Below are 22,981 nucleotides of genomic sequence, written 5' to 3' on the forward strand. Positions count from 1 at the left end.
GTGCTGGACTTACTAGGGGCAGAGGGTTGGAGGGAAGGGAGAGAGGTTTTGGATTTACAGAGGGGAGGTTGGAGGGAAGGGGAGAGGTTTTGGATTTACAGAGGGGAGATTGGAGGGAAGGGGAGAGGTTTTGGATTTGCAGAGGGGAGGTTGGAAGGAAGGGGAGAGGTTTTGGATTTGCAGAGGGGAGGTTGGAGGGAAGGGGAGAGGTTTTGGATTTGCAGAGGGGAGGTTGGAGGGAAGGGATAGAGGTTTTGGATTTGCAGAGGGGAGGTTGGAAGGAAGGGGAGAGGTTTTGGATTTGCAGAGGGGAGGTTGGAAGGAAGGGGAGAGGTTTTGGATTTGCAGAGAGGAGGTTGGAAGGAAGGGGAGAGGTTTTGGATTTGCAGAGGGGAGGTTGGAGGGAAGGGGAGAGGTGCAGGGAGAAAGAGCCAGATGCATAAGGGGAAGGAAAGAGAGGAAGAGAAGCTGGTTGGGGGGTGGGATCAGAGAGGAGAGGGACACATTGGTGTGGAGGAGGGAGAAAGGGGACATAGGGAAGTATACAGAAGGGAGATGATGGGCATTAGGTGGGAGCATGGGGACAGGGACACAAATGTGAGATGCTGTATGGGGATGGCACATGGGCACAGAGGGGTAATGCCTGACAAGGGCAGGGGGGAACGGGGATATGGAATAGAGATAAATGCTGGACACTGGAGAGGGGGGGTATATTGACATAGAGAGGGGGGGAGATACCAGACAAGGGGGAGAATAGGAACACAGAAGGGATATGCTGGGCATGGGGTGCATAGGTGCACAGAGGAATGATGATGGATGAGGGAATATGAACACGGGAGATACTGGACAAGGAAATATAGGAAAACAGAGATGGGAGATGGATGATGGACATGGAGAAAGAAGAAATGTCAAATAGGAGACCCTGACAAGTGAGTTAAGAGAAGACAGAGGGAAGCAGAAACCAGAGACTGGGACCAATATGATTTGAGAAAAAATGACCAGACAACAAAAAGGTATAAAAAATTATTTTATTCAATGTTGTGAATATAATATGTTGGATTTTGAATGTACATCTTGCCAAAGTTGATGTTAAACATGGCTAGGGTCCAGGACAGAAATCTAAGAAAGGACCCCAAAGTCCATTACCAGGCTGCGCCTTCAGCTTCCAGCATGCAGGCTTTCTGTGGCCAAGGAACCAAGCATAATTGCCCTAGTTGCAACCCCTAACACCATCCCTGGCATGTGCCATCTTTATATTTTGCACAGGAGCAAATGCCTTTCTTTCTTGTTTCTCTGGTGTTGTACTACATACAAGGTCTAGTTTCTTGGGGTTTCCATTTAATTTCTATTCTAGAGTTTGTGGTCACTTAGTCTGTATTTGGCATTTGTGTCTTGTGTGTGTGACTGAGGTATTCTGTTAGCATGAAGTTTCTATGTAGCATTCTGTAGTAATTTGGCTTGTTCAGCTTTCCTGATAAATGTATTTGTATTTTAGGGCTCTTCTATAATATTTAAGGCACTTCTTTTTCATAGGTAGGATCTTTGTTTTTGGAAGTTAGTACTGGCATGGTAAATTTGCTCTAGGTTCTGAGTGACTTTTGTTTTATAGATTTTTTAAAGTTAATTTATAATATGTCTGTAATTGAGATTACACTAGAAAACAAAATTTCTTTGTATGATGAGTTTTATGGAGAATTGTCCTTGCTATGCTCTGTATCCATTGTTGGTGGAGGGCCAGGAGGTTCTCTGGATGCAGAATGTGTTTGGCTTCAATTCCATATATGTGTTGGAGGACCATGGCTCAATGGGGCTGAATAGTGCAGTCTATTGTACTTCCCTTAGCTCTCAATTGGCCTGCAGCCACTGAAGCCTGCACTGCAACCCTCATTGAAGTTATGGGGAGTGAGGTAGGGACAGAGCATGGGTGCATCAGGTTGCATGGGTGCATCAGGTTGCTGTTTTTTCTCTTTCAAAAAATTTGGCAACTCTAGTGCCCACCCATCCAACCTGTTGGCCTACCCAAAAATTGCCTACGCCACTGCTGCTGATTGATTAATATTTTGCTTAATGTTCAGCCAAAAGTTTATCGATTGAACAAGAGAACCAAGAGGTGTGATGCAGGTACAGTTTTTAAACCATTGATATTCAGTGTCTGGCAGTGTGTTTTTTCTAGCAAAAAAGGTGTCAGTAGTCTACTACTACTACTTATTATTTCTAAAGCGCTACTAGACGTACGTAGCGCTGTACACTTGAACATGAAGAGACAGTCCCTGCTCGACAGAGCTTACAATCTAATTGGGACAGACAAACAGGACAAACAAGAGATAAGGGAATATTAAAGTGAGGATAATAAAATAAGGGTTCTGAACAAGTGAATAAGGGTTAGGAGTTAAAAGCAGCATCAAAAAGGTGGGCTTTTAGCTTAGATTTGAAGACGGCCAAAGATGGAGCTTGACGTACCGGCTCAGGAAGTCTATTCCAGGCTTATGGTACAGCTAGATAAAAGCAACGGAGTCTGGAGTTAGCAGTGGAGGAGAAGGGTGCAGATAAGAGAGATTTACCCATTGAACGGAGTTCCCGGGGAGGAATGTAGGGAGAGATATGAGTGGAGAGGTACTGAGGAGCTGCAGAGTGAATGCACTTATAGGTCAATAAGAGGAGTTTGAACTATATGCAGAAACGGATAGGAAGCAAGTGAAGTGACTTAAGGAGAGGGCTAATATGAGCATTATAACACTGGTGGAATATTAGTCGTGCAGCAGAATTTTAAACATATTGAAGAGGAGAGAGATGGCTAAGTGGGAGACCTATGAGAAGCAAGTTTTAATAGTCTAAGCGAGAGATGATAAGAGTGTGAATGAGGGTTCTGGTAGTGTGCTCAGAAAGGAAAGGGCAAATTTTGGTGATATTATAGAGAAAGAAACGACAGGTTTTAGCAGCCTGTTGAATATGTGCAGAGAAGGAGAGGGAGGAGTCGAAGATGACCCCAATTTTACGAGCTGATGAGACAGGAAAGATGAGAGTGTTATCCACAGAAATAGAGAATGGGGGAGGAGGAGAGGTTGGTTTAGGGGGAAAGATGAGAAGCTCAGTCTTGGTCATGTTTAGTTTCAGATGGCGCTGAGACATCCAGGCAGCAGTGTCAGACAGGCAGGCTGATACTTTGGCCTGGATTTCGGCTGAGATTTCTGGTGTGGAGAGGTAGATCTGGGAGTCATCAGCGTAAAGATGATACTGAAAACCATGGGATGAGATCAGAGTACCAAGGGAAGAAGTATAGATGGAGAAAAGAAGAGGTCCCAGGACAGATCCCTGAGGTACACCAACTGACAGTGGGATAGAAGTAGAGGAGGCTCCACTAGAGTATACACTAAAGGTACGCTGAGAGAGATAAGAAGAAAACCAGGAAAGAACAGAGCCCTGAAATCCAAGTGAGGACAGCATATCAAGGAGTAGGCTGCGATCAACAGTGTCAAAAGCAGCAGATAGATTGAGAAGGATGACCTAGAATAGAGACCTTTGGATCTGGCTAGGAACAGATCATTGTAGACTTTAGCAAGTGCTGTTTCAGTTGAATGAAGGGGGCGAAAGCCAGATTGAAGTGGATCAAGAATAGCTTGAGGTGAAAGAAAGCCAAGGCAACAGCGGTGAACAGCACGGATAGGAAAGGAAGGAGGGAGATGGGGTGATAGTTGGAAGGACAGGTAGGGTCCAATGCAGGTTTTTTAAGGAGTGGTGTGACTACGGCATGTTTGAAGGCATCAGGAACAGTTGCAGTGGACAGTGAAAGACTGAGGATATGACAGATAAAAGGGATGACAGTAGGAGAGATAGTGTTAAGTAGATGGGTGGGAATAGGATCAGAGGAACAGGTAGTTGGTTTTGAGGAGGAAATAAGATGTGTAGTTTCCTCTTCAGTGATTTCAGAAAAGGAAGAAAAGGAGGCAGGGGTTGGAGGGTTGAGAGAATGGACTAAGGGAAGGAGAGGTGGCGGTGACCTGGCTGAGAATTCAAGTTTAATCTTGTGAACCTTATCATGAAAGAACTCATCCAGAGTCTGGGGGGAAACTGAAGGGGGGGTTGGAGGTGAAGGCACTTTGAGGAGAGAATTCAGTGTGGCAAAGAGACGTTGAGGGTTTGAGCCAAGAGAATTTGTCAACTGGATGTAATAGTCCTGTTTGGCAAGTAAAAGAGCAGACTGGAAGGAGGTCAGCAAAAATTTGAAATGTGTGAAGTCAGCATGGGCACGGGATTTCAGCCAAAGGCGTTCGGCAGAGCGGGCACAGGAACATAGGTAGCGGATTCTAGAGGTTAACCAAGGCTGGGGTTTGGTACGTTTTACAGAACGGGGAATGGGAGGAGCAAGAGTATCCAGAGCAGAGGAGAGAATAGTATTATAGGAAGAGACAGCCTCATTGACAGATTTGGATAACATAGTGGTAGAGAAGAGATTTGAAACATTGGAGGACAGAGTAGAAGGGTCATTAGCCTGAAGATTCCTAAATGTATTGGTTAAGATTGGATGGGACTGGGGAGGAGGGTGTTTAAGTGTGAAAGTTATCAGATGATGGTCAGAGAGGGGAAGAGTTGAGGCACAGAAACTGGAGAGTGAGCAGTTAGAGAAGAGGATAAGATCAAGACAGTGGCCATTCTGGTGAGTGGGGGCAGTGGAGCACAATTGAAGATTGAAAGAGGATGTTAAAGCGAGAAACTGCGAAGCATAAGAGTCAGAGGGATCATTAGCATGAATGTTAAAATCCCCAAGAATGAGGGAAGGAGATGAAGGTTCAAGAAAGAAGGAAAGCCAAGCATCAAAGTCAGTGAGAAAAGAATAAAGGGACATCAGGGGGGTCGATAAATGACTGCTACTCAGAGAGGCAGAGGAGCAAATAGACGGATGGAGTGGACTTCGAAGGAAGAAAAACAGTGAGACTGAGGTAGAAGAAGAGGTTGAAATCTACAAGAGGGTGAAAGTAGTAGCCCCACACCACCAGCGGCCAACCGGGCGAGGAGTATGGGAGAAAAGATAACCTCCATGGCATAGGGCCGCGACTGAAACAGAGTCTTCAGGGTAAAGCCAAGTTTCAATTAGGGCAAGCAGATGGGAGAGTACAAGAGATAAAGAGGTCATGGATGTAGGAAAGTTTGTTACAGACAGAGCGGGCATTCCACAGAGCGCAAGAGAAAGGCAGGGAAGGAGGGGGGAGGAGAGGTACAGAAATTAGATTGGAGATATCACGGTGTGACTTCACAAATAGGATGAGAGCTGATGTGGAGGACCAGGATTGGGATTAATGTCCCCAACGGAGAGCAGGAGAAGGAGCAAGAGAGTACGGAGAAGAGTAGGAGAGGTACGACAACAGCGACGAAGGCGAGATGTACTCAGATAGAAAGGAGATGAATGAATGGAAGGAAGGAAAGACTCAACTGCTAGGCCACCCTTCAGGGGTGGGGTGATCACTGAGGGACCCAATCCACAATAACCAGGCCCCCTGCAACTAGTCACAGAATCTATAACAAGGCAGAATTTTTGTGTAGAGCCTGAGCTCTTTCATTAAAACTTGGGGACAATGGAAAAGGTGCCATTACTCATTACCCCCAAGTACCCCCTCAGAAAAAGCCCTGGCGTCTATTTAAAGACAAATAGCTGGTCTAACTTAACTGAATAAAATGTTTAACTTTCAATTGATATAGTCAGCAATGCTGATTAACTAATATTTCTGAATATCCAGTTAAGTTAGCCCTTCATTTCTGTCTTTGGGAGTATGACCTTGGCCTCCAATATAGCTGATACATTTTACATACTACTTCTGGCAGGGCCCGGGACAAGGCCGCCCCGCCCCCGCTGCCACCCCCTCCCAGGTTGTTGTCGCCGCCCCAAGGGGGGCCCGGCACCACAGTCCCACTCGCCTCCCCAACCGGGCCGGGCCCCTTCCACCCAAACCCCCGCCAGCAGAAGTGCTGTCTTCTGACTCCGGCATACGCGGCCCACACAGACGTGCTCCTCTCAGCTGATCTTCGCTGTACTCTGCAGGCAGGGCTTCTGTGCGTCTGACATCCTGCACGTCAGACGCACAGAAGCCCTGCAGAGTACAGCGAAGATCAGCTGAGAGGAGCGCGTCTGTGTGGGCCACGCACGCCGGAGTCAGAACAGAAGACAGTACTTCTGCTGGCGAGGGTTCGGGTGGAAGGGGCCTGGTGGCGGTGGTGGGTAGGACTGCGGCGCCGGGCCCCCTTGGAGGCCCAGGCCCCGGGAATTGTGTCCCCCCTATCCCCCCCCTCTCGGCAGCCCTGACTTCTGGTGTACTGCGTTTTGAAGAACATGGGTTGATTCCAGTGAGATCAAAATGGGTGATTCAGAGCAGGGCTGCTGAGAGACTGGGCCGGGCCCGGGGCAAGGCCGCTCCTGGGGCCCCCCCACCCGAGCTCGCTGCCGCTGCTCCCCCACCCCAACCTCCCCCCTCCATCCACCACCAGGCCGGGCCCCCTGTATTGAAATCACAGCGCCTCTCACCTCCGTGTGAAAACACTGCAGGCAGCAGCAGATCGCCTCCCTTTGGGCCTCCTTCCCTCCCTGTGTCCCGCCCTCTCGGAAGTTATGTCAGATGAGGGCAGGACACAGGGAGGGAAGGAAGCCCAAAGGAAGGCAATCTGCTGCTGCCTGCAGTGCTTTCACATGGAGGTGAGAGGCGCTGTGATTTCAATGCAGGGGGCCCGGCCCACTGGCAGACGGTTGACAACGGAGGGCGGGTGGAACTGCGGTGCCGGGCCTCCCCTGGAGGCCCGGGCCTGGGGAATTTTGTCCCCCCTGCCACCTCTCTCTGTGGCCCTGATTCAGAGGCTGAGGAAACCTCCTGTAGTGTAATGCAATGATCTTGTGCCTAGGTAATGGCATCTTTAACTTTTTTCCCCAAATGGATTGTCACCTATGCAAGATACATCAACAGGATGTTCACATTCATGTTCTTGAAGGCCAGATGATCTGAGCCATGCCATTCTGAATGCCACTATTGCAGTGCTGCTGTTCTAGATACAGTATTATAAGAATCATAGTTGGATCATATAAGATGAGTTGGGTAACTTCAACTTGCAGGTCTGATGGGAGTGACTCTAAAGGATCATACTTTCATTATAGAATAATGGTACTACATAATTTAAAGTTGATGGGCAGCATTCTTCACATTTTTCATGGCCCCTTGGAAAACTTTTTTTTCTAATATATTGAGGATCTTGAGGCCTTGCCAGGTTGAATATAGCCATGTGATTTTTTTTAGCTCTTGGATCTTTTAAGACCTGCATCCTTAGCATCCCTCTAGACCAGTTGAGACACATAGGTATACACACTCCTACCAGCAGGTGTAGACTGAGAACCACTGGCTTGAACATAATCTTATAAATATCCTGTGCATTCCAGCTTCATCCAGTACTTAATCTCCAGCAGTCTAGGACTGGCTGAGGTAGGAGTTGATAATAAAATAAATAAGATAAACAGTTTTCAGCAGTTGAGAGATTCTTTTGGCCTTCTATCTGAATTTTATATATCTTCAGTTATGCTGCCTGCTATAAGATAAACTATTGAAAGGCTGACTCAGTGGGAAATTTACTCCTTTTGTGGAGTTTTTGGCAAAGAGGGTATCTCAGAGGAAACTAATATCTTCTTTGTATGACCTGCTGGTGAGAGGAGCCCTTTGTAAGCCACAGAATATGATCCAGTGGGAAAATGATTTGGGCTTTTCTTTTTCTACCAGGGAATGGCAGGATATACATCAGAATGCTTTTAAAGATTTCTGTCTCTACCAACCTGATCGAGCAAGGGGTAAAGATTCTATATCATTGGTATACATACCCTTCTCATCGCTCAATTTATTTTCCCCAAAATACTTGAATCTGTGTTGGACAGGATATGGGAAGGTTGGTGCTTATTTCTCATTGGATTAAGCTTTTTGCTAGAATGCTAAATGTTCAGCTCCCTTTAGACCTGAAAGACCTATTGCAATGGCATCCCCTGGGCCTCACTACAGAATAGATCTGTATGTTGTTTCCGTGCTTGGCTATGACCTGTAGAGAGACAAGTAGGTACTGTAGGACCTGGGATCTGCCAGTTAATCAAATTTTGAGGCAACAGCTATGGCAAGCATATTACTTGAGTAAACTTACAGGGCCTGATTTTCAGCTCACTGGAGGCAGCCCTCATAAGTGCTGCGATTGGTGCTAACCTTGGATATTCAGTGCAGGGCTGTTTCCAGTGTCTCGCATTGAAAATCCTTTTTTTTTTTTGGCTAGCTAAAACAACCGGCTAAGTGAATATTCAGCACTTGCCAGTTAAATTTATAGCAGCCAAAGATAGGACTGCTATATTTATGCGGTCCGGTTTAGCTGCTAAACTTAGCCGGCCAGCACTTGATTATTTGCTGATAGCCAGCTATATGACACCCAGGAAAACAGAGCATTAAGTACAGAGAGGATCCTTGCTCATTCACAGCTCTGTTTTCCTAGGTACATAAGTACATAAGCACCGCCATACTGGGAAAAGACCAAGGGTCCATCAAGCCCAGCATCCTGTCTCCGACAGTGGCCAAGCCAGGCTTCAAGAACCCGGCAACCCCCCCCCCCCCCCCCCCCCCAAAAAAAAAAAAAAAAAATTAATAATGTTCAATGGACTTTTCCCTCAGGAATCTGTCCAAACCCCCTTTAAATTCCGTAAGGCCAGCTGCTGCCACTACATTCTCCAGCAACAAGTTCCAGAGTCTAACTACACGCTGAATAAAGAAAAACTTTCTCCTATTTGTTTTAAATCTACCATATTCTAGCTTCATCTTGTGTCCCCTGGTTTTGTTGTTGTTTGAAAGTGTAAACAAATGCTTCACATCTGTCCGCTCTACTCCTCTCATTATCTTGTAGACTTCTATCATATCACCCTCAGCCACCTTTTCTCCAAGCTGAAGAGCCCTAACCTTCTCAGCCTTTCCTCATAGGGAAGTCGTTCCATTCCCTTTATCATTTTCGTTGCCCTTCTCTGCACCTTTTCTAATTCCTTTATATCTTTTTTGAGATGCGGCGACCAGAATTGAACACAGTGTTCGAGGTATGGTTGCACCATGGAGCGATACAAAGGCATTATATCATCCTTTTTGTTTTCCATCCCTTTCTAATAATACTCAACATTCTGTTCACTTTCTTAACCGCGGCAGCACACTGGGCAGACGTTTTTAACTTCTTATCAACGATAACTCCCAGACAGTGGCGTACCAAGGGGGGGGGCGGTGGGGGCGGTCCGCCCCGGGTGCACGCCGCTGGGGGGTGCTGCGGCGCACGCCTGCTGTGAGAGTACGCTAACTTCTCTCGTTCGCTGCAGCTCCCTCTGGCCCGGAACAGGTTGCTTCCTGTTCCGGGGCAGAGGGAGCTGCAGCGAACGAGCAAAGTTAGTAAACTCGCAGCAGGCGCGCACTGCGGCACCCCCCCCCCCCCCAGCGGCATGCACCCGGGGGGGTCTTTCACCGGGGGGGGGGGCCGCGCTGCATCGGGGGGGTGCTGCACCTGGGGGCGGGGCGCTGCCCCGGGTGTCCGCCCCCCTAGGAACGCCACTGCTCCCAAATCTCTTTCTGGGTCCGTAACTCCTAACGCGGAACCTTGCATGACATAGCTGTAATTCGGGTTCCTCTTACCCACATGCATCACTTTGCACTTGTCAACATTGAACTTCATCTGCCACTTCCATATCATCATGCTGATCAATCCATAGACTGGTGGGTTGTGTCCATCTACCAGCAGGTGGAGATAGAGAGCAATCCTTTTGCCTCCCTATATGTGGTCATGTGCTGCTGGAAACTCCCCAGTATGTTCTCTATCTCAGCAAGTGGTGGTCACACACAGCAGCAGCTCTGGCTAGGTCTCCAAGCCTAATTTTTAGGTTTTGTTGAGTACCTGGAGTTGAGGGCTCTTCTTGAGCAAGTGCAAACCTGGTGGTGCCAGGTCCCTCCTTTTCTCTCCCCTCCCGCTGGCTCCGTTAAAAAAAAAAAATTTTTTTGGGACGTCTTTAAGGGCGTTTATTTCAACATTTATTTCAACGTTTATTGCAGCTGCTCACTGGGACACCAGTTCGTTACAGCTCGGAGCGAGAAGCAGGTAATTTTACCTTTTTATAGCGGGCAGGGGGTTCCCCGTTCGGTCTCCAAGTGGCTTATGGCGTCGGAGGGCGAGGGCGCGAGGATTCGCTCCCCGGACCGCGTGGGTGCGTCTAGCGGGGATGCGGGAATTTCAAAACCTGAATCGCCTTTGTTAAGCATCAGTTTGGAGGCCGGTCAGTGTCCCGGTTCTTCCTCCGGTGCGGCGGTTTTTCCCGCCATAAGCGCCAATCCCCCGCTGCTCACCCACTCCATGTTGGCCGGCCACTCTGCTCGGACGGCTTCTTCTTGGGCCGCCCTCGAGCTGGGAGACGTTAATACTATGGTCGCCCTTGATTCGGGCGACGGTAAGAAAGCGGCCAAAGTTAAGCACCGTTCTTCCCGCGCGGCTCCTTCTCGGAATTTCGCGCCGGACGCCATTTTGGATGCGCAGCACGTTTCTCCCCCGCTCTTGCGAGCGCTGGTTGAGGGTGCGGCTAGGGCCGTGGCCCAAGCTGCAGAAGTGCACTGTTCGGGGGATTCTCCCCTGAGTTCATTTTGCTGCTACATCAGGCTTTTCTTATGCAAAACGCTGCCCCTGCCCCCCTGTCTGATAAAGGGGTTGAGGCCTCTGGAAGCAAACGCCCTCAGGTGGATTTCCAGGCCCTAGAGGACTCTGTCTCCTCTGATGTAGATGAGGGCAGCGTATCTGAGTTCTCCCAATGGTCCTTTGGGGATTCCCGCTCGGATGGAGCGGATGACCCCTCTGCAGCGCGGATCTTTCGCTCAGAGGATTTGCCCAACCTGTTAGTGCAGGCCATGAGCATTTTGAAGATTTCCTCTCCGGAGGACGTCTCTCCCTCAGCCTCTGTTGGCTCCGCCATTATGCTGGGGACGAAGCGCCCGCCTAGAACCTTCCACGTGCATGAGGCCATGCGCACCTTGATTTCGGCTCAATGGGATGTCCCAAAAGCGAGCCTCAAAGTGGCTAGGGCTATGTCCCGCCTCTATCCTCTGCCTGAAGGTGAACGGGAGGCCTTTCTTTGGCCTACCGTGGATTCTTTAATCACTGCGGTGACTAAGAAAACGGCGTTGCCGGTGGAAGGTGGCACGGCCCTAAAGGACGCCCAAGATAGAAGATTGGAGGCGGCCTTAAGGTCGTCCTTCGAGGTGGCTGCTTTAAGTTTGCAGGCCTCAGTTTGCGGCTCCTATGTGGCCAGGGCGTGCCTGACGATTGTGCAGCGGGCTTCCCCCTCGGATCCTTCCTTGAGGGCTGATTGGCCGGCCCTGGAATCGGGCTTGGCTTATTTGGCAGACTTGCTGTATGATGTCTTGAGAGCCTCAGCTAAAGGTATGGCTCAGACAGTCTCTGCGCAGCGGTGGCTTTGGCTGAAACATTGGTCTGCGGACCACACCTCTAAGTCTCGCCTGGCTAAGTTGCCTTTTAAAGGCAAGCTGCTTTTTGGGGTCGAGCTGGACAAAATTGTGACCGATCTCGGCACGTCTAAGGGCAAGAGGTTACCAGAGGTCAGGGCTCGGACCAGTGCTCGCTCCGATAACTCCAAAGGACGGTTTCAGGAAGACCGTCGGTATCGCCCGGGCAAGTCGGGCTCCTCTGCCCCCTCTTCCTTCAAGAGGAAGTTCTCCCCCAAGCAGCATTCCTTTCGCAGAGACCGCCGTCCCGGAGGTGCTTCCTCCGGTCCTCCCCCAGGGTCTCGTACCCAATGATGGGGCCCTGGTCCATGGCCTAGTGCAGATTGGAGGACGCCTGTCCTCGTTTCTGGGCGAGTGGACCAGGGTAACTTCAGACGCTTGGGTGCTGGAAGTCATCAGAGATGGCTACAAGGTAGAGTTCTGCCGACCCTTAAGAGACGGGTTTGTACACTCTCCCTGCAAGTCTCCGGTCAAAGCTGTGGCAGTGCAGCAGACTTTGGACAATCTGGGTGTGGTCGTTCCAGTGTCAGAAGATCAGCTTGGCAAGGGACGTTACTCCATTTACTTTGTGGTACCAAAGAAAGAAGGTTCTGTACGGCCTATCCTCGACCTCAAAGGGGTCAATCGGGCCTTGAAAGTTCGGCACTTCCGAATGGAGACTCTCCGCTCTGTTATAGCGGCAGTGAAGGCAGAGGAGTTCCTGGCATCCTTGGACATCAAGGAAGCTTACCTGCATATTCCCATCTGGCCTCCTCATCAACGCTTTCTGCGTTTTGCAGTCCTGGGCCGACACTTCCAGTTCAGAGCCCTCCCGTTTGGGTTGGCTACTGCTCCGTGGACCTTCTCCAAAGTAATGGTGGTCATCGCGGCCTTCCTACGAAAGGAAGGAGTACAAGTCCATCCTTATCTGGACGACTGGTTGATCCGAGCCCCCTCTTATGCAGAGTGCGGCAGAGCTGTAGACCGGGTGATTGCTCTTCTGAGCTCCCTGGGGTGGATCATCAACTGGGAGGAAAGCCAGCTGCGCCCGACTCAGTCCCTGGAATATCTGGGAGTTCATTTCGACACCCAAGTGGGCAGAGTGCTCCTGCCGGACAATCAAATTGTCAAGCTTCAGGCTCAGGTGGACCAGTTCCTAGTAGCCTCTCCTCTTTGGGCTTGGGACTATGTGCAGCTGTTGGGCTCTATGACGGCCACGATGAAAGTAGTGCCCTGGGCCAGGGCTCATATGAGACCACTACAACTCTCTCTGCTGCAGCCCTGGACTCCGGTGTCGGAGGATTACGCTGTGCACCTTCCCTTGGACCTAGCGGTGCGCAAGGCGCTGAGCTGGTGGCTGAGGACAGACAAGTTGTCCGCAGGGATGCCTCTTTTGACCCCGGAGTGGGTTGTCGTCACGACGGACGCCTCTTTGACGGGCTGGGGAGCCCATTGCTTGGGAAGGACAGAGCAGGGGCTCTGGTCTCCTGCAGAGGCAAAGTGGTCTATCAACCTCCTGGAACTCAGAGCCATTCGGTTGGCACTTTTGGAGTTTCTCCCAGTACCGGCGTTGAAGCCAGTACGGGTCCTGTCGGACAATGCCACAGCTGTGGCCTATGTCAATCGCCAGGGAGGTACGAAGAGCGCCCCTCTAGCCAAGGAGGCCATGAATCTATGCCAGTGGGCGGAAGCGAACCTGGAACAGCTGTCGGCGGCCCACATTGCTGGAGTCATGAATGTCAAGGCGGACTTTCTCAGTCGCCATACCTTGGATCCTGGAGAGTGGCAGCTATCGGTTCAGGCTTTCTTGGACATCACGAAGCGCTGGGGCCGGCCGAGCCTAGACCTGATGGCGTCATCGGCCAATTGCCAAGTGCCGCGCTTTTTCAGCAGAGGACGGGACCCTCGATCTCTGGGAGTAGATGCTCTTCTCCAACAGTGGCTGACACAGGAGCTTCTCTATGTGTTCCTGCCCTGGCCCATGTTGGGCAGGGTACTGGACCGGGTGGCAAAGCATCCGGGCCGGGTAATCCTGGTGGGTCCGGACTGGCCCAGACGTCCCTGGTATGCGGACTTGATCAGGCTCTCAGTGGACGGACCTCTGCGACTGCCAGCGGAGCAGGGCCTGTTGCATCAGGGTCCCTTGGTGATGGAGGATCCCTCCCCCTTTGGTCTTACGGCCTGGCTATTGAGCGGCAGCGTCTGAGGAAGAAAGGCTTCTCAGACAAGGTCATCGCCACTATGCTGAGCGCGAGGAAGCGCTCTACTTCTACTGCTTACGCCAGGGTTTGGCGTACCTTTGCATCGTGGTGTGAGGCAGGCTCCCTTTCTCTCTTCACTGCTCCAATTTCTTCAGTGTTGGCGTTCCTGCAAGAAGGTCTGGAGAAAGGCCTGTCGCTCAGTTCCCTTAAAGTCCAGGTAGCGGCTCTGGCTTGCTTCAGGGGCCGCCTGAAGGGTGCTTCCCTGGCTTCGCAGCCAGATGTGGTGCGCTTTCTCAAGGGAGTTAATCACCTGCGCCCTCCTCTGCACTCAGTGGTACCTGCGTGAAATCTCAATCTAGTGCTAAGAGCCTTGAAGAAACCGCCTTTTGAACCCTTGTCGAGGGCATCTCTGAAAGACCTGACGTTGAAAGCAGTCTTTTTGGTGGCTATCACTTCAGCCAGAAGAGTTTCCGAGCTCCAGGCGCTATCATGTCGAGAGCCCTTTCTGCAGTTCACTGAGGCAGGAGTGTCTATTCGCACAGTGCCTTTCTTCCTGCCCAAGATTGTTTCTCGCTTCCATGTGAATCAGCAGCTCTGTCTCCCATCCTTTCGTAGGGAGGACTACCCAGAGGAGTACTCTGCTCTCAAATATCTAGATGTGAGACGAGTCATCATCTGATACTTGGAAGTGACCAATGATTTCTGGAAGTCGGATCATCTGTTTGTCCTGTTTGCAGGTCCTCGTAAGGGTCAAGGAAGCCATTGCAGCGGCTTATGTGGCCACGGGGAAGGTGCCGCCTATCCGGCTGAAGGCTCACTCCACTAGAGCTCAGGCGGCCTCGATGGCGGAGGCCGGGTCCGTCTCCTTGGAAGAGATTTGCAAGGCGGCAACTTGGGCATCGGCTCATACCTTCTCCAGGCATTACCGCTTGACTGTGGCTGCTCGGGCGGAGGCCCGGTTTGGAGCTTCAGTGTTGCGGTCAGGGATTTCTATGTCCCGCCCTGGGTGAGTACTGCTTCGGTACATCCCACCAGTCTATGGATTGATCAGTATGATGATATGGAAGGTAAAATTATGTATCATACCTGATAATTTTCTTTCCATTAATCATAGCTGATCAATCCATAGCCCCTCCCAGATATCTGTACTGTTTTTATTCTGGTTGCATTTCAGGTTCAAGTTTAGTTTTCAGTTCCTGTTCAGGAGGACTTCGTGTTCAAGTTTTTTCAATTGGATTCTTCAGGAGTTGAGACGATTTTGTGTTACAGTGAGCTGCTGCATTCCTCTCCCCTCCGTTTTACGGGGCTGGATTGAGACCTAAATTCTGCTGGCGCTCCCTCCCGCTTCGTGCGGCTATAGGGCAGCTTTGTACCCCTCCCGCTTCGGCGGTGTTAGGGTCAGTCAGCTCCTCCCGCGGTTGCGGTTGCAGGATAAGCCAGATCCACCCACATCGGTGGGGTGGTGTCCCTCCCCCACTCCGCGGGGATGAGCTGGACGGATTCCCCTCTCCCACTTGTGTGGGGATGAGCTGGGTTAATTCCCCTCCCCCGTTTCGGCGGTGGTGAGCTGGGCAGAGTGTCCCTTTGTGGGTGTAATTCTCTAAGTGCTGAGTCCTGCGGATGGAGCTTTGATATCGACATACTGAGGAGTTTCCAGCAGCACATGACCACATATAGGGAGGCAAAAGGATTGCTCTCTATCTCCACCTGCTGGTAGATGGACACAACCCACCAGTCTATGGATTGATCAGCTATGATTAATGGAAAGAAAATTATCAGGTATGATACATAATTTTACCTTGGACGCCCAATCCCCCAGTCTCGCAAGGTCCTCCTGTAATCTTTCACACTCCTCCTGCGACTTGACGACCCAGAATAATTTTGTGTCATCTGCGAATTTAATTACCTCACTAGTTACTCCCATCTCTAGGTCATTTATAAATATGTTAAAAAGCAGCGGTCCCAACACAGACCCCTGCGGGACCCCACTAACTACCCTTCTCCACTGAGAATACTGACCATTCAACCCTACTCTTTGCTTCCTATCTTTCAACCAGCTCTTAATCCATAGTAATACCCTACCTCCGATGCCATGACTCTCCAGTTTCCTTAGGAGTCTTTCATGAGGCAGTTTGTCAAACGCCTTTTGAAAATCCAGATACACAATATCCACCGGCTCCCCATTGTCCACATGTTTGTTCCCCCCCCCCCCCCTCAAATAAATGCAGTAGATTGGTGAGGCAAGACTTCCCTTCACTAAATCCGTGCTGACTTTGTCTCATCAGCCCATGTTTTTGTACGTGCTCTGTAATTTTATTCTTGATAATAGCCTCTACCATTTTGCCCGTACCGACGTCAGACTCACCAGTCTATAATTTCCTGGATCTCCTCTGGAACCCTTTTTAAAAATCGGCGTAACATTGGCTACCCTCCAGTCTTCCGGTACCACACTCGATTTTAGAGATAGAGTGCATATTGCTAACAGTAGCTCTACAAGTTCCAGTTCTATTAATACTCTGGGATGAATGCCATCAGGTCCTGGTGATTTACTACTCTTCAGTTTGCAGAACTGACCCATTACATTCTCCAAGTTTACAGAGAATTCATTTAGTTTCTCCGACTCGCCCGCTTCAAATATGTTTTCCGGCACTGGTGTCCCTCCCAAATCCTCCTCGGTGAAGACCGAAGCAAAGAATTCATTTAATTTCTCCGCTGCGGCTCAGTCTTCCCTGATCGCCCCTTTAACACCATTTTCGTCCAGCAGCCCAACCAATTCTTTAGCCGGCTTCCTGCTTTTAATGTATCTAAAAAAATTTTTACTATGTATTTTTGCTTCTAACGCTAACTTTTTTTCAAAGTCCTTTTTTGCCCTCCTTATCTCAGCTTTGCATTTGGCTTGGCATTCCTTATGTTTTATCCGCAGGTCTTTTATTTTGAGGAAAGTGACAGGATTGCTCCTTGAGGTATTGTATCGCCCTTTAAGCAGCCCTGCAGGGTGAAACACGGCTTTATTGGGCACCCTTTTACTTGCATTTTACAATAAAGGTTGTCATTCATCTTTCACTGTGTCTGCTTCTGCATCTTCCATTGTTTCACTGATATTCACATGGTAGGGGGAATTTCTTATATACTGTTACATTTATTATTGGACATTTTGCTCTGGTTGGTGTTTCCTTGTTTTAAAAAATGCAATAAAGTAAAATTAAAAAAAAAAAAAATGTGGGGTCTTTGGCAGCAATCCTGGAAGTGTTTCCCCAGACCCATATAAGGCCTCATCAAAGAGCTCTCTTATCTCGATGGTCCCCCACAGTTTCAAGACTTGGGTATGTGCCTGTCACTGTCAGAGGAATCAAGGAAGGGTCTGGTGTGGTGGCTGCAAGCTCCTCATTTAGAGAAGAGAATCAGTCTGGAGACCCCAGAGTAGATGCTAGTGACTACAGATGCTAGTCTGGGGAGCTGGGGCTGGGGAGCTCATTGTATGGAACAAGTGGTTCTAGGTCTATGGTTGAAGGAAGAAGCAACTTGGTCGATCAACTGAGTGGAAGCGAGAGCTATACACCTGGTCCTTCTGGCATTTGCCTCGTTCATCCAGGGAAAAGCAGTCTGGGTTCTGTTGGATAATTCAATAGTGGCGACCTATGTAAATGGCCAGGGGGGCTTGAAGAGCCTGCTGGTAGTGGAGCAGCAATGATAATAGAGTGGGCAGAACTTCACCTACAAGACCTCTCATCATCAAATATGGCAAGAGTGAACAGTATTCTAATGAACTTTCCATGCAAAAATGTTGTAGGTCCGGGAGAGTGGAGCCTGGCACAGGACCTTTTCTCAAGAATGAATCAGCACTGAGGGAGTCCAGTAAAATGGCATCAGCAGCCAATGCGAAGGGATTCAGGTTCTTCAGCTGCAGGAGAGAGTTAGTCAGAAGGGATTGATGCTGTAGCCCAGCCTTGGTCCCATTCAGCTCTGTTATATGTGTTCCAACATTAGCCTCTGCTGGGCAGAGACATTCAGAGGATAGAAAGGCATGATGGCCCAATGGTCTGCGTAGCTCCAGACTGGCTGAGGAGTCCTGTGATATGGGGATTTAATTTTGTTGGCAGTAGATGTCTCATTAGTTTCTGTTGACAGAAGGCCTACTGAACCAGAGTCATGGGCGTAGTTTGACCGTTCATTTGGGGTAGCAAAGGGTGTGGCTTGGCACATTAGCATATTCATTTCCATACATGCATCTCATAAATATTCATTATGGTTATTTAAAAAAAACAACAACACACACACGCAGTAGACCAACATAGACAGACCCTCACATGATACAAAATAGGGGCCCACAAAAACTAAAATAGAGATTCCCTCAAGAAAGTCAGACTGTTTAAACAGTGCAAATACTGGTAAAAGAGAAACAGATATGTATTTTTCCTGCACTCTGCAAAATTAGAAAAAATATGTATATTTCACAAAGCAGGCATATCTTAGTCCTTAAAAAGCATTAAATAAAAATGTTTTCTTTTCTACCTTCGTTGTCTGAGCATTTTATTTTTCTAATTGGGCTAGTACCAGTCTCTTTTCCACTTGTGTCAGTCATCTTCTAAATTCTTTTCCAGGTTGGCTTTTCCATTTCTTCTCTCTCCGCTTGTCTTCTTCCTTTCCTTCTCTACATATCTTTCATTTAATGTTTTTTTCACACTTTTCTTTCTCTCTGCAGCAACTTCCTGTTCCCACGTAGGTGGGATGCTGCAGAGAGAAGGCTTCTGGGGCAGGCTGAAGGCAGCATGCTTACATCGCTAACCCTGCCAGCAGCCCTGAACTGGTCTGGACACCTTGAATACTGCAGACTGGAGGAGGGGTAGTGGAGAGGAGAAAAGGATGGGAGAGGGAGTGCTATTACCAGAACCTGCAAGGAAGGGGGTGAAAGGTGAGAGGGAGATGCCGCACCACTCGGGTCAGGAGGTGGCAAGCCTTTTGGAGGGGCACTGCCCCCCCCCCAAAAAAAAAAACAAAAAACGCCCACGACCAGAGTCTAATGAGGATGCAATTCCAGCTCCATATAGTTTTACAGCTAGGCTTTTGAATGGAGTTGGCTGTGTAAAAGAGGATTCTCTGGTAAAGTTATAGCCACCTCAGTTTCCTGAGTGTACATCAGAGTGTGGTGAGTCTTTGAGAGGTAGTGTCAGGACTGTCATTTGGTACCCTTGCAGTCATTAGAGCCAGAGATTCTGGATTTTTTGCAGGAAAATCTGGTTAATGGGTTGGCATTGGCTTCTTTAAATGTGTGGATGTCAGTCCTGGCATACTATTGAGGTTTGATGCTGGGCAAAGCATCAGCTTCCCATCGGGTATGTGGTGCACTTGCTACATGGAGTGAAATTAGTGAAGACCCTGAGAAGGCCAGTGATTCCCCCCCATGGAATGTAAATCTCATATTGTCAACCTTGGTACAGTCTTCTTTTGCTACCTGGAAGGAAGCAATATTGGAAGATGTCATGTTTCCTAATAATACCTAGCAAATACAATGTTAGGTATGATTAGGAAAGGAATGGAAAACAAAAATGAGGATGTTATAATGCATTTGTATCACTCCATGGTGCAACCACATCTCAAATACTGTGTGCAATTCTGCTCACCACATCTCAAAAAAGAAATAGTGGAATTAGAAAAGGTACAGAGAAGGGCGATGAAAATGATAAAGGGGATGGGACAACTTCCCTATAAGGAAAGGCTAAAGTGGCTAGGGCTCTTCAGCTCGGAGAAAAGATGGCTGAGGGGAGATTTGATAGAGGTCTTTAGTTAATGAGTGGAGTGGAACGGGTAGATGTGAATCGCTTGTTTACTCTTTTCAAAAATACTAGGACTAGGGGGCACACAATGAAGCTACAAAGTACTAAATTTAAAACAAATCAGAGAAAATATTTCTTCACTCAATGTGTAATTAAACTCTGGAATTCATTGCCAGAGAATATGGTAAAAACAGTTATCTTAGCGGGGTTTAAAAAAAAAGTTTGGATAGCTTCCTAAAAGAAAATTCCATAAGCCATTATTAACATTGTAAATGACAGCAGATAAAGACCTGAACGGTCCACCCAGTCTGCCCAACAAGATAAACTCATTTTACATGGTATGTGATACTTTATATGTATACCCAAGTTTAGACATGTGCAGGGTGGCTATTTGGTCATCCTGACTAGCAGAAAAGTATGCACCACAATTTGATAGTGCGTACATTGTCAGTCGGCATTTGCATAGACAGACTTTGAGTGGAGCATGGGTGAAGCGGAAAAGTTTGCACATAAATTAGAAAATTCTACCATCTATTTGTGTTTGTGCTAACATCTAGGCACAGACAGTTACACCAGATATAGGGCTGGTGCCTTAAATGTAAGCTTGTTTTGGTAGTAGTCAATAAAGGAAAGCAGGTATTGACTTCTACTTACAGAATGTGCTTTCAAAAGACATTATAACCAGCTTGTTTATTAGGCATCCTGTTATAGAATTATTATTTATTTATGACATTTATACCCTACATTTTCCCCGTACAATTTTGAGTTCAAAGTGGCTAACAAGCTACAAAGAAGTGTTTACAAAATATGAAGCAAATTACCCTCATTATTTATTTGTTGTTTGTCATACTCCGGAATCTGTTCTTTTCTTTTTTTTAATATATGGAGGAGAATAGGAGAAAACATCCATTTAATTCAACTTGATGTAACAAACTGAGAATCAGAAGCAATGATGGCAGCACAGGAACCATCACACATAGCCAGAACACACTGTTCCAGAGGTTTCTGGGCTCTGAAGTGCACAAAGTTTAATCTGGATCCATCCTGACTACTCCACCACCTCTGTAATTGCATATGTCCTGCCTGTTGATGGAGAACATTTTGCGCACAGAAATAGGCTTTTCTCCGAGGACAAGCAGGCTGCTTGTTCTCACTGATGAGTGACGTCCAACAGTAGCCCCATGATCAGAGATCTCCCTAGCAACACAGTTTGCTAGAGTCCTTGCGTGCGCGAACGTGCTTCATTCTCTTTTTTTCCGCGGTCAGGGTGGCTGTTTTTTCGCTGCTCTGTGCCCCAGAAAGAGCCCTCACAGCTTTGTTTTCACTGTTCATCTCTTCGTTTGCTTGTCGGGATTTTTTCCTCGTCGAGTTTCTTTCTTGTTTGTTTAAAAAAGTAAAAAAAAAAAAAAGTTTTCCTTTATCGCTTAGTGTTTGGCCTCTAAGTTTCCTTTCGCTTTCGTGAGCGGCCCTTTTGGCCGCCCATACGGGGGTTTTTCCCTGGTTTTGGTGCCCTTTTTCGGCATCATCGCAAGTTTTGATTTCGCCAATGCGATTTTTCCGCTTATGTCCTGCCAGCGGCTTCAAGAAGTGCACGCAGTGCAACCGGACGATCTCGCTAACTGATCCGCACGTTTTGTGTCTTCAGTGTCTGGGGGTTGGTCATCAGTCCAATGCCTGCACTTTGTGTCTTTAACTAAAAAAGAGGACCCAGGTGGCGAGATCGGCTCAGTGGAACCTGCTGTTCAGAGCCCCGTCCGGTTCTTCGACGTCGACGGCAGCAGCGGTACCGAGGTCATCGACAGCGGTATCGATGTCGGCATCGGAGAGTGCATCGATGTCGGGAGCACAGGTGATGGCTGTCCATGGGGTCCCCCATGCTGGTAGCAGTGAGCCATCGAGTGGGTCTCCACCTGCCTCGAGGGCTCCTGCGGTACAGGCCCACCGAGACCGACCATCTTCGGATCCAGCCCCGAGGAAACGTGTGGATTCCACGTCTTCCTCGTCGGTACCGGGAGGTACCAGTGACGTGCTTCGAGTGAAGGCGAAGAAGCACCGTCATCGGTCGCCTTCCCGTCACGGTACCGAGAACTCTGGGATGCCAAAAGACCGTGAAGTGTCGATGCCGGGAGGACCACTCACCTTCTATACAGGAGGTGTCGATGCGCTCTTCTCCAGACAGCCTGGTACCGCCTCCACGCCCAAGGCAGATTCTGACTTCGTCGCCTGTACCGGCTCCACTGCCTTGCTCAACAGACACTCTGGACGAGCGCCTCCGAGCCATTCTTCCAGAGATTCTGGAAGGGCTGCTGCGACCATCTGTTCCCTACATTGGTGAACAATTCGCTCCAATTTGACCTTGGGACGTCCCTTTCAAATTCTTCAGCCGCACAAAGTGCTGACTACGGACGCGTCTCTCCTGAGGTGGGGAGCCCATGTCGATGGGCTTCACACTCAAGGACGTTGGACCCTCCAGGAATCAGGTTTTCAGATCAATCTCCTGGAGTTGCGAGCGGTCTGGAACGCGCTAAAGGCTTTCAGAGATCGGCTGTTCAACCAAATTATCCAAATTCAGACAGACAATCAGGTTGCCATGTATTACATCAACAAGCAGGGGGGCACCGGATCTCACCCCCTGTGTCAGGAAGCCATCGGGATGTGGCTTTTGGCTCTCCATCATGGCATGTTCCTCCAAGTCACGTATCTGGCAGGCGTAAACAACAGTCTGGCCAACAGGTTGAGCAGGATAATGCAACCTCACGAGTGGTATCTCAACTCGAGAGTAGTACATCAGATCTTCCAAGTGTGGGGCACCCCCTTGGTCGATCTCTTTGCTTCTCAGACCAATTACAAGGTCCCTCAGTTCTGTTTCAGACTTCAGGCCCACGGCAGACTAGCGTCAGATGCCTTTCTCCTTTATTGGGGGAAGGGCCTCCTGTATGCGTATCCTCCCATACCCTTGGTAGGGAAGACTTTGCTGAAACTCAAGCAGGATCGCGGGACCATGATTCTGATCGCTCCCTTTTGGCCGTGTCGGATCTGGTTCCCTCTTCTTCTGAGTTATCCTCCGAAGAACCGTGGAGATTGGAGTGTTTTCCAACCCTCATCACTCAGAACGAGGGGGCGCTTCTGCATCCCAGCCTCCAGTCCCTGGCCCTCACGGCCTGGATGTTGAGAGCGTAGACTTCGCCTCCTTGGGTCTTTCTGAGGGTGTCTCCCGAGTCTTGCTTGCTTCCAGAAAAGATTCCATGAAGAGGTGTTATTCTTTCAAATGGAAGAGGTTTGCCGTCTGGTGTGACAGCAAGGCCCTAGATCCTCGTTCTTGTCCTACACAGACCCTGCTTGAATACATTCTGCACTTGCCTGAGTCTGGTCTCAAGACCAACTCTGTAAGGGTTCACCTTAGTGCAATCAGTGCTTATCATTATCATGTAGAGGGTAAGCCTATCTCTGGACAACCTTGAGTTGTTCGCTTCATGTGAGGTTTGCTTTT

The 22,981-nt window shown here is 48.9% G+C and overlaps 1 protein-coding gene across 1 annotated transcript in view; it reads left to right on the forward strand.

Moving 5' to 3' along the window:
- Positions 1 to 22,981, forward strand: part of LOC115458777 (dynein heavy chain 1, axonemal-like) — a gene marked incomplete at its 5' end in the record, with an annotated part of 332,737 nt that overhangs the window by 300,566 nt on the left and 9,190 nt on the right. The window lies entirely within an intron of this gene.

Source organism: Microcaecilia unicolor, unplaced genomic scaffold (genome assembly GCF_901765095.1).
Source record: "Microcaecilia unicolor unplaced genomic scaffold, aMicUni1.1, whole genome shotgun sequence".
Taxonomy (NCBI): Eukaryota; Metazoa; Chordata; class Amphibia; order Gymnophiona; family Siphonopidae; genus Microcaecilia; species Microcaecilia unicolor.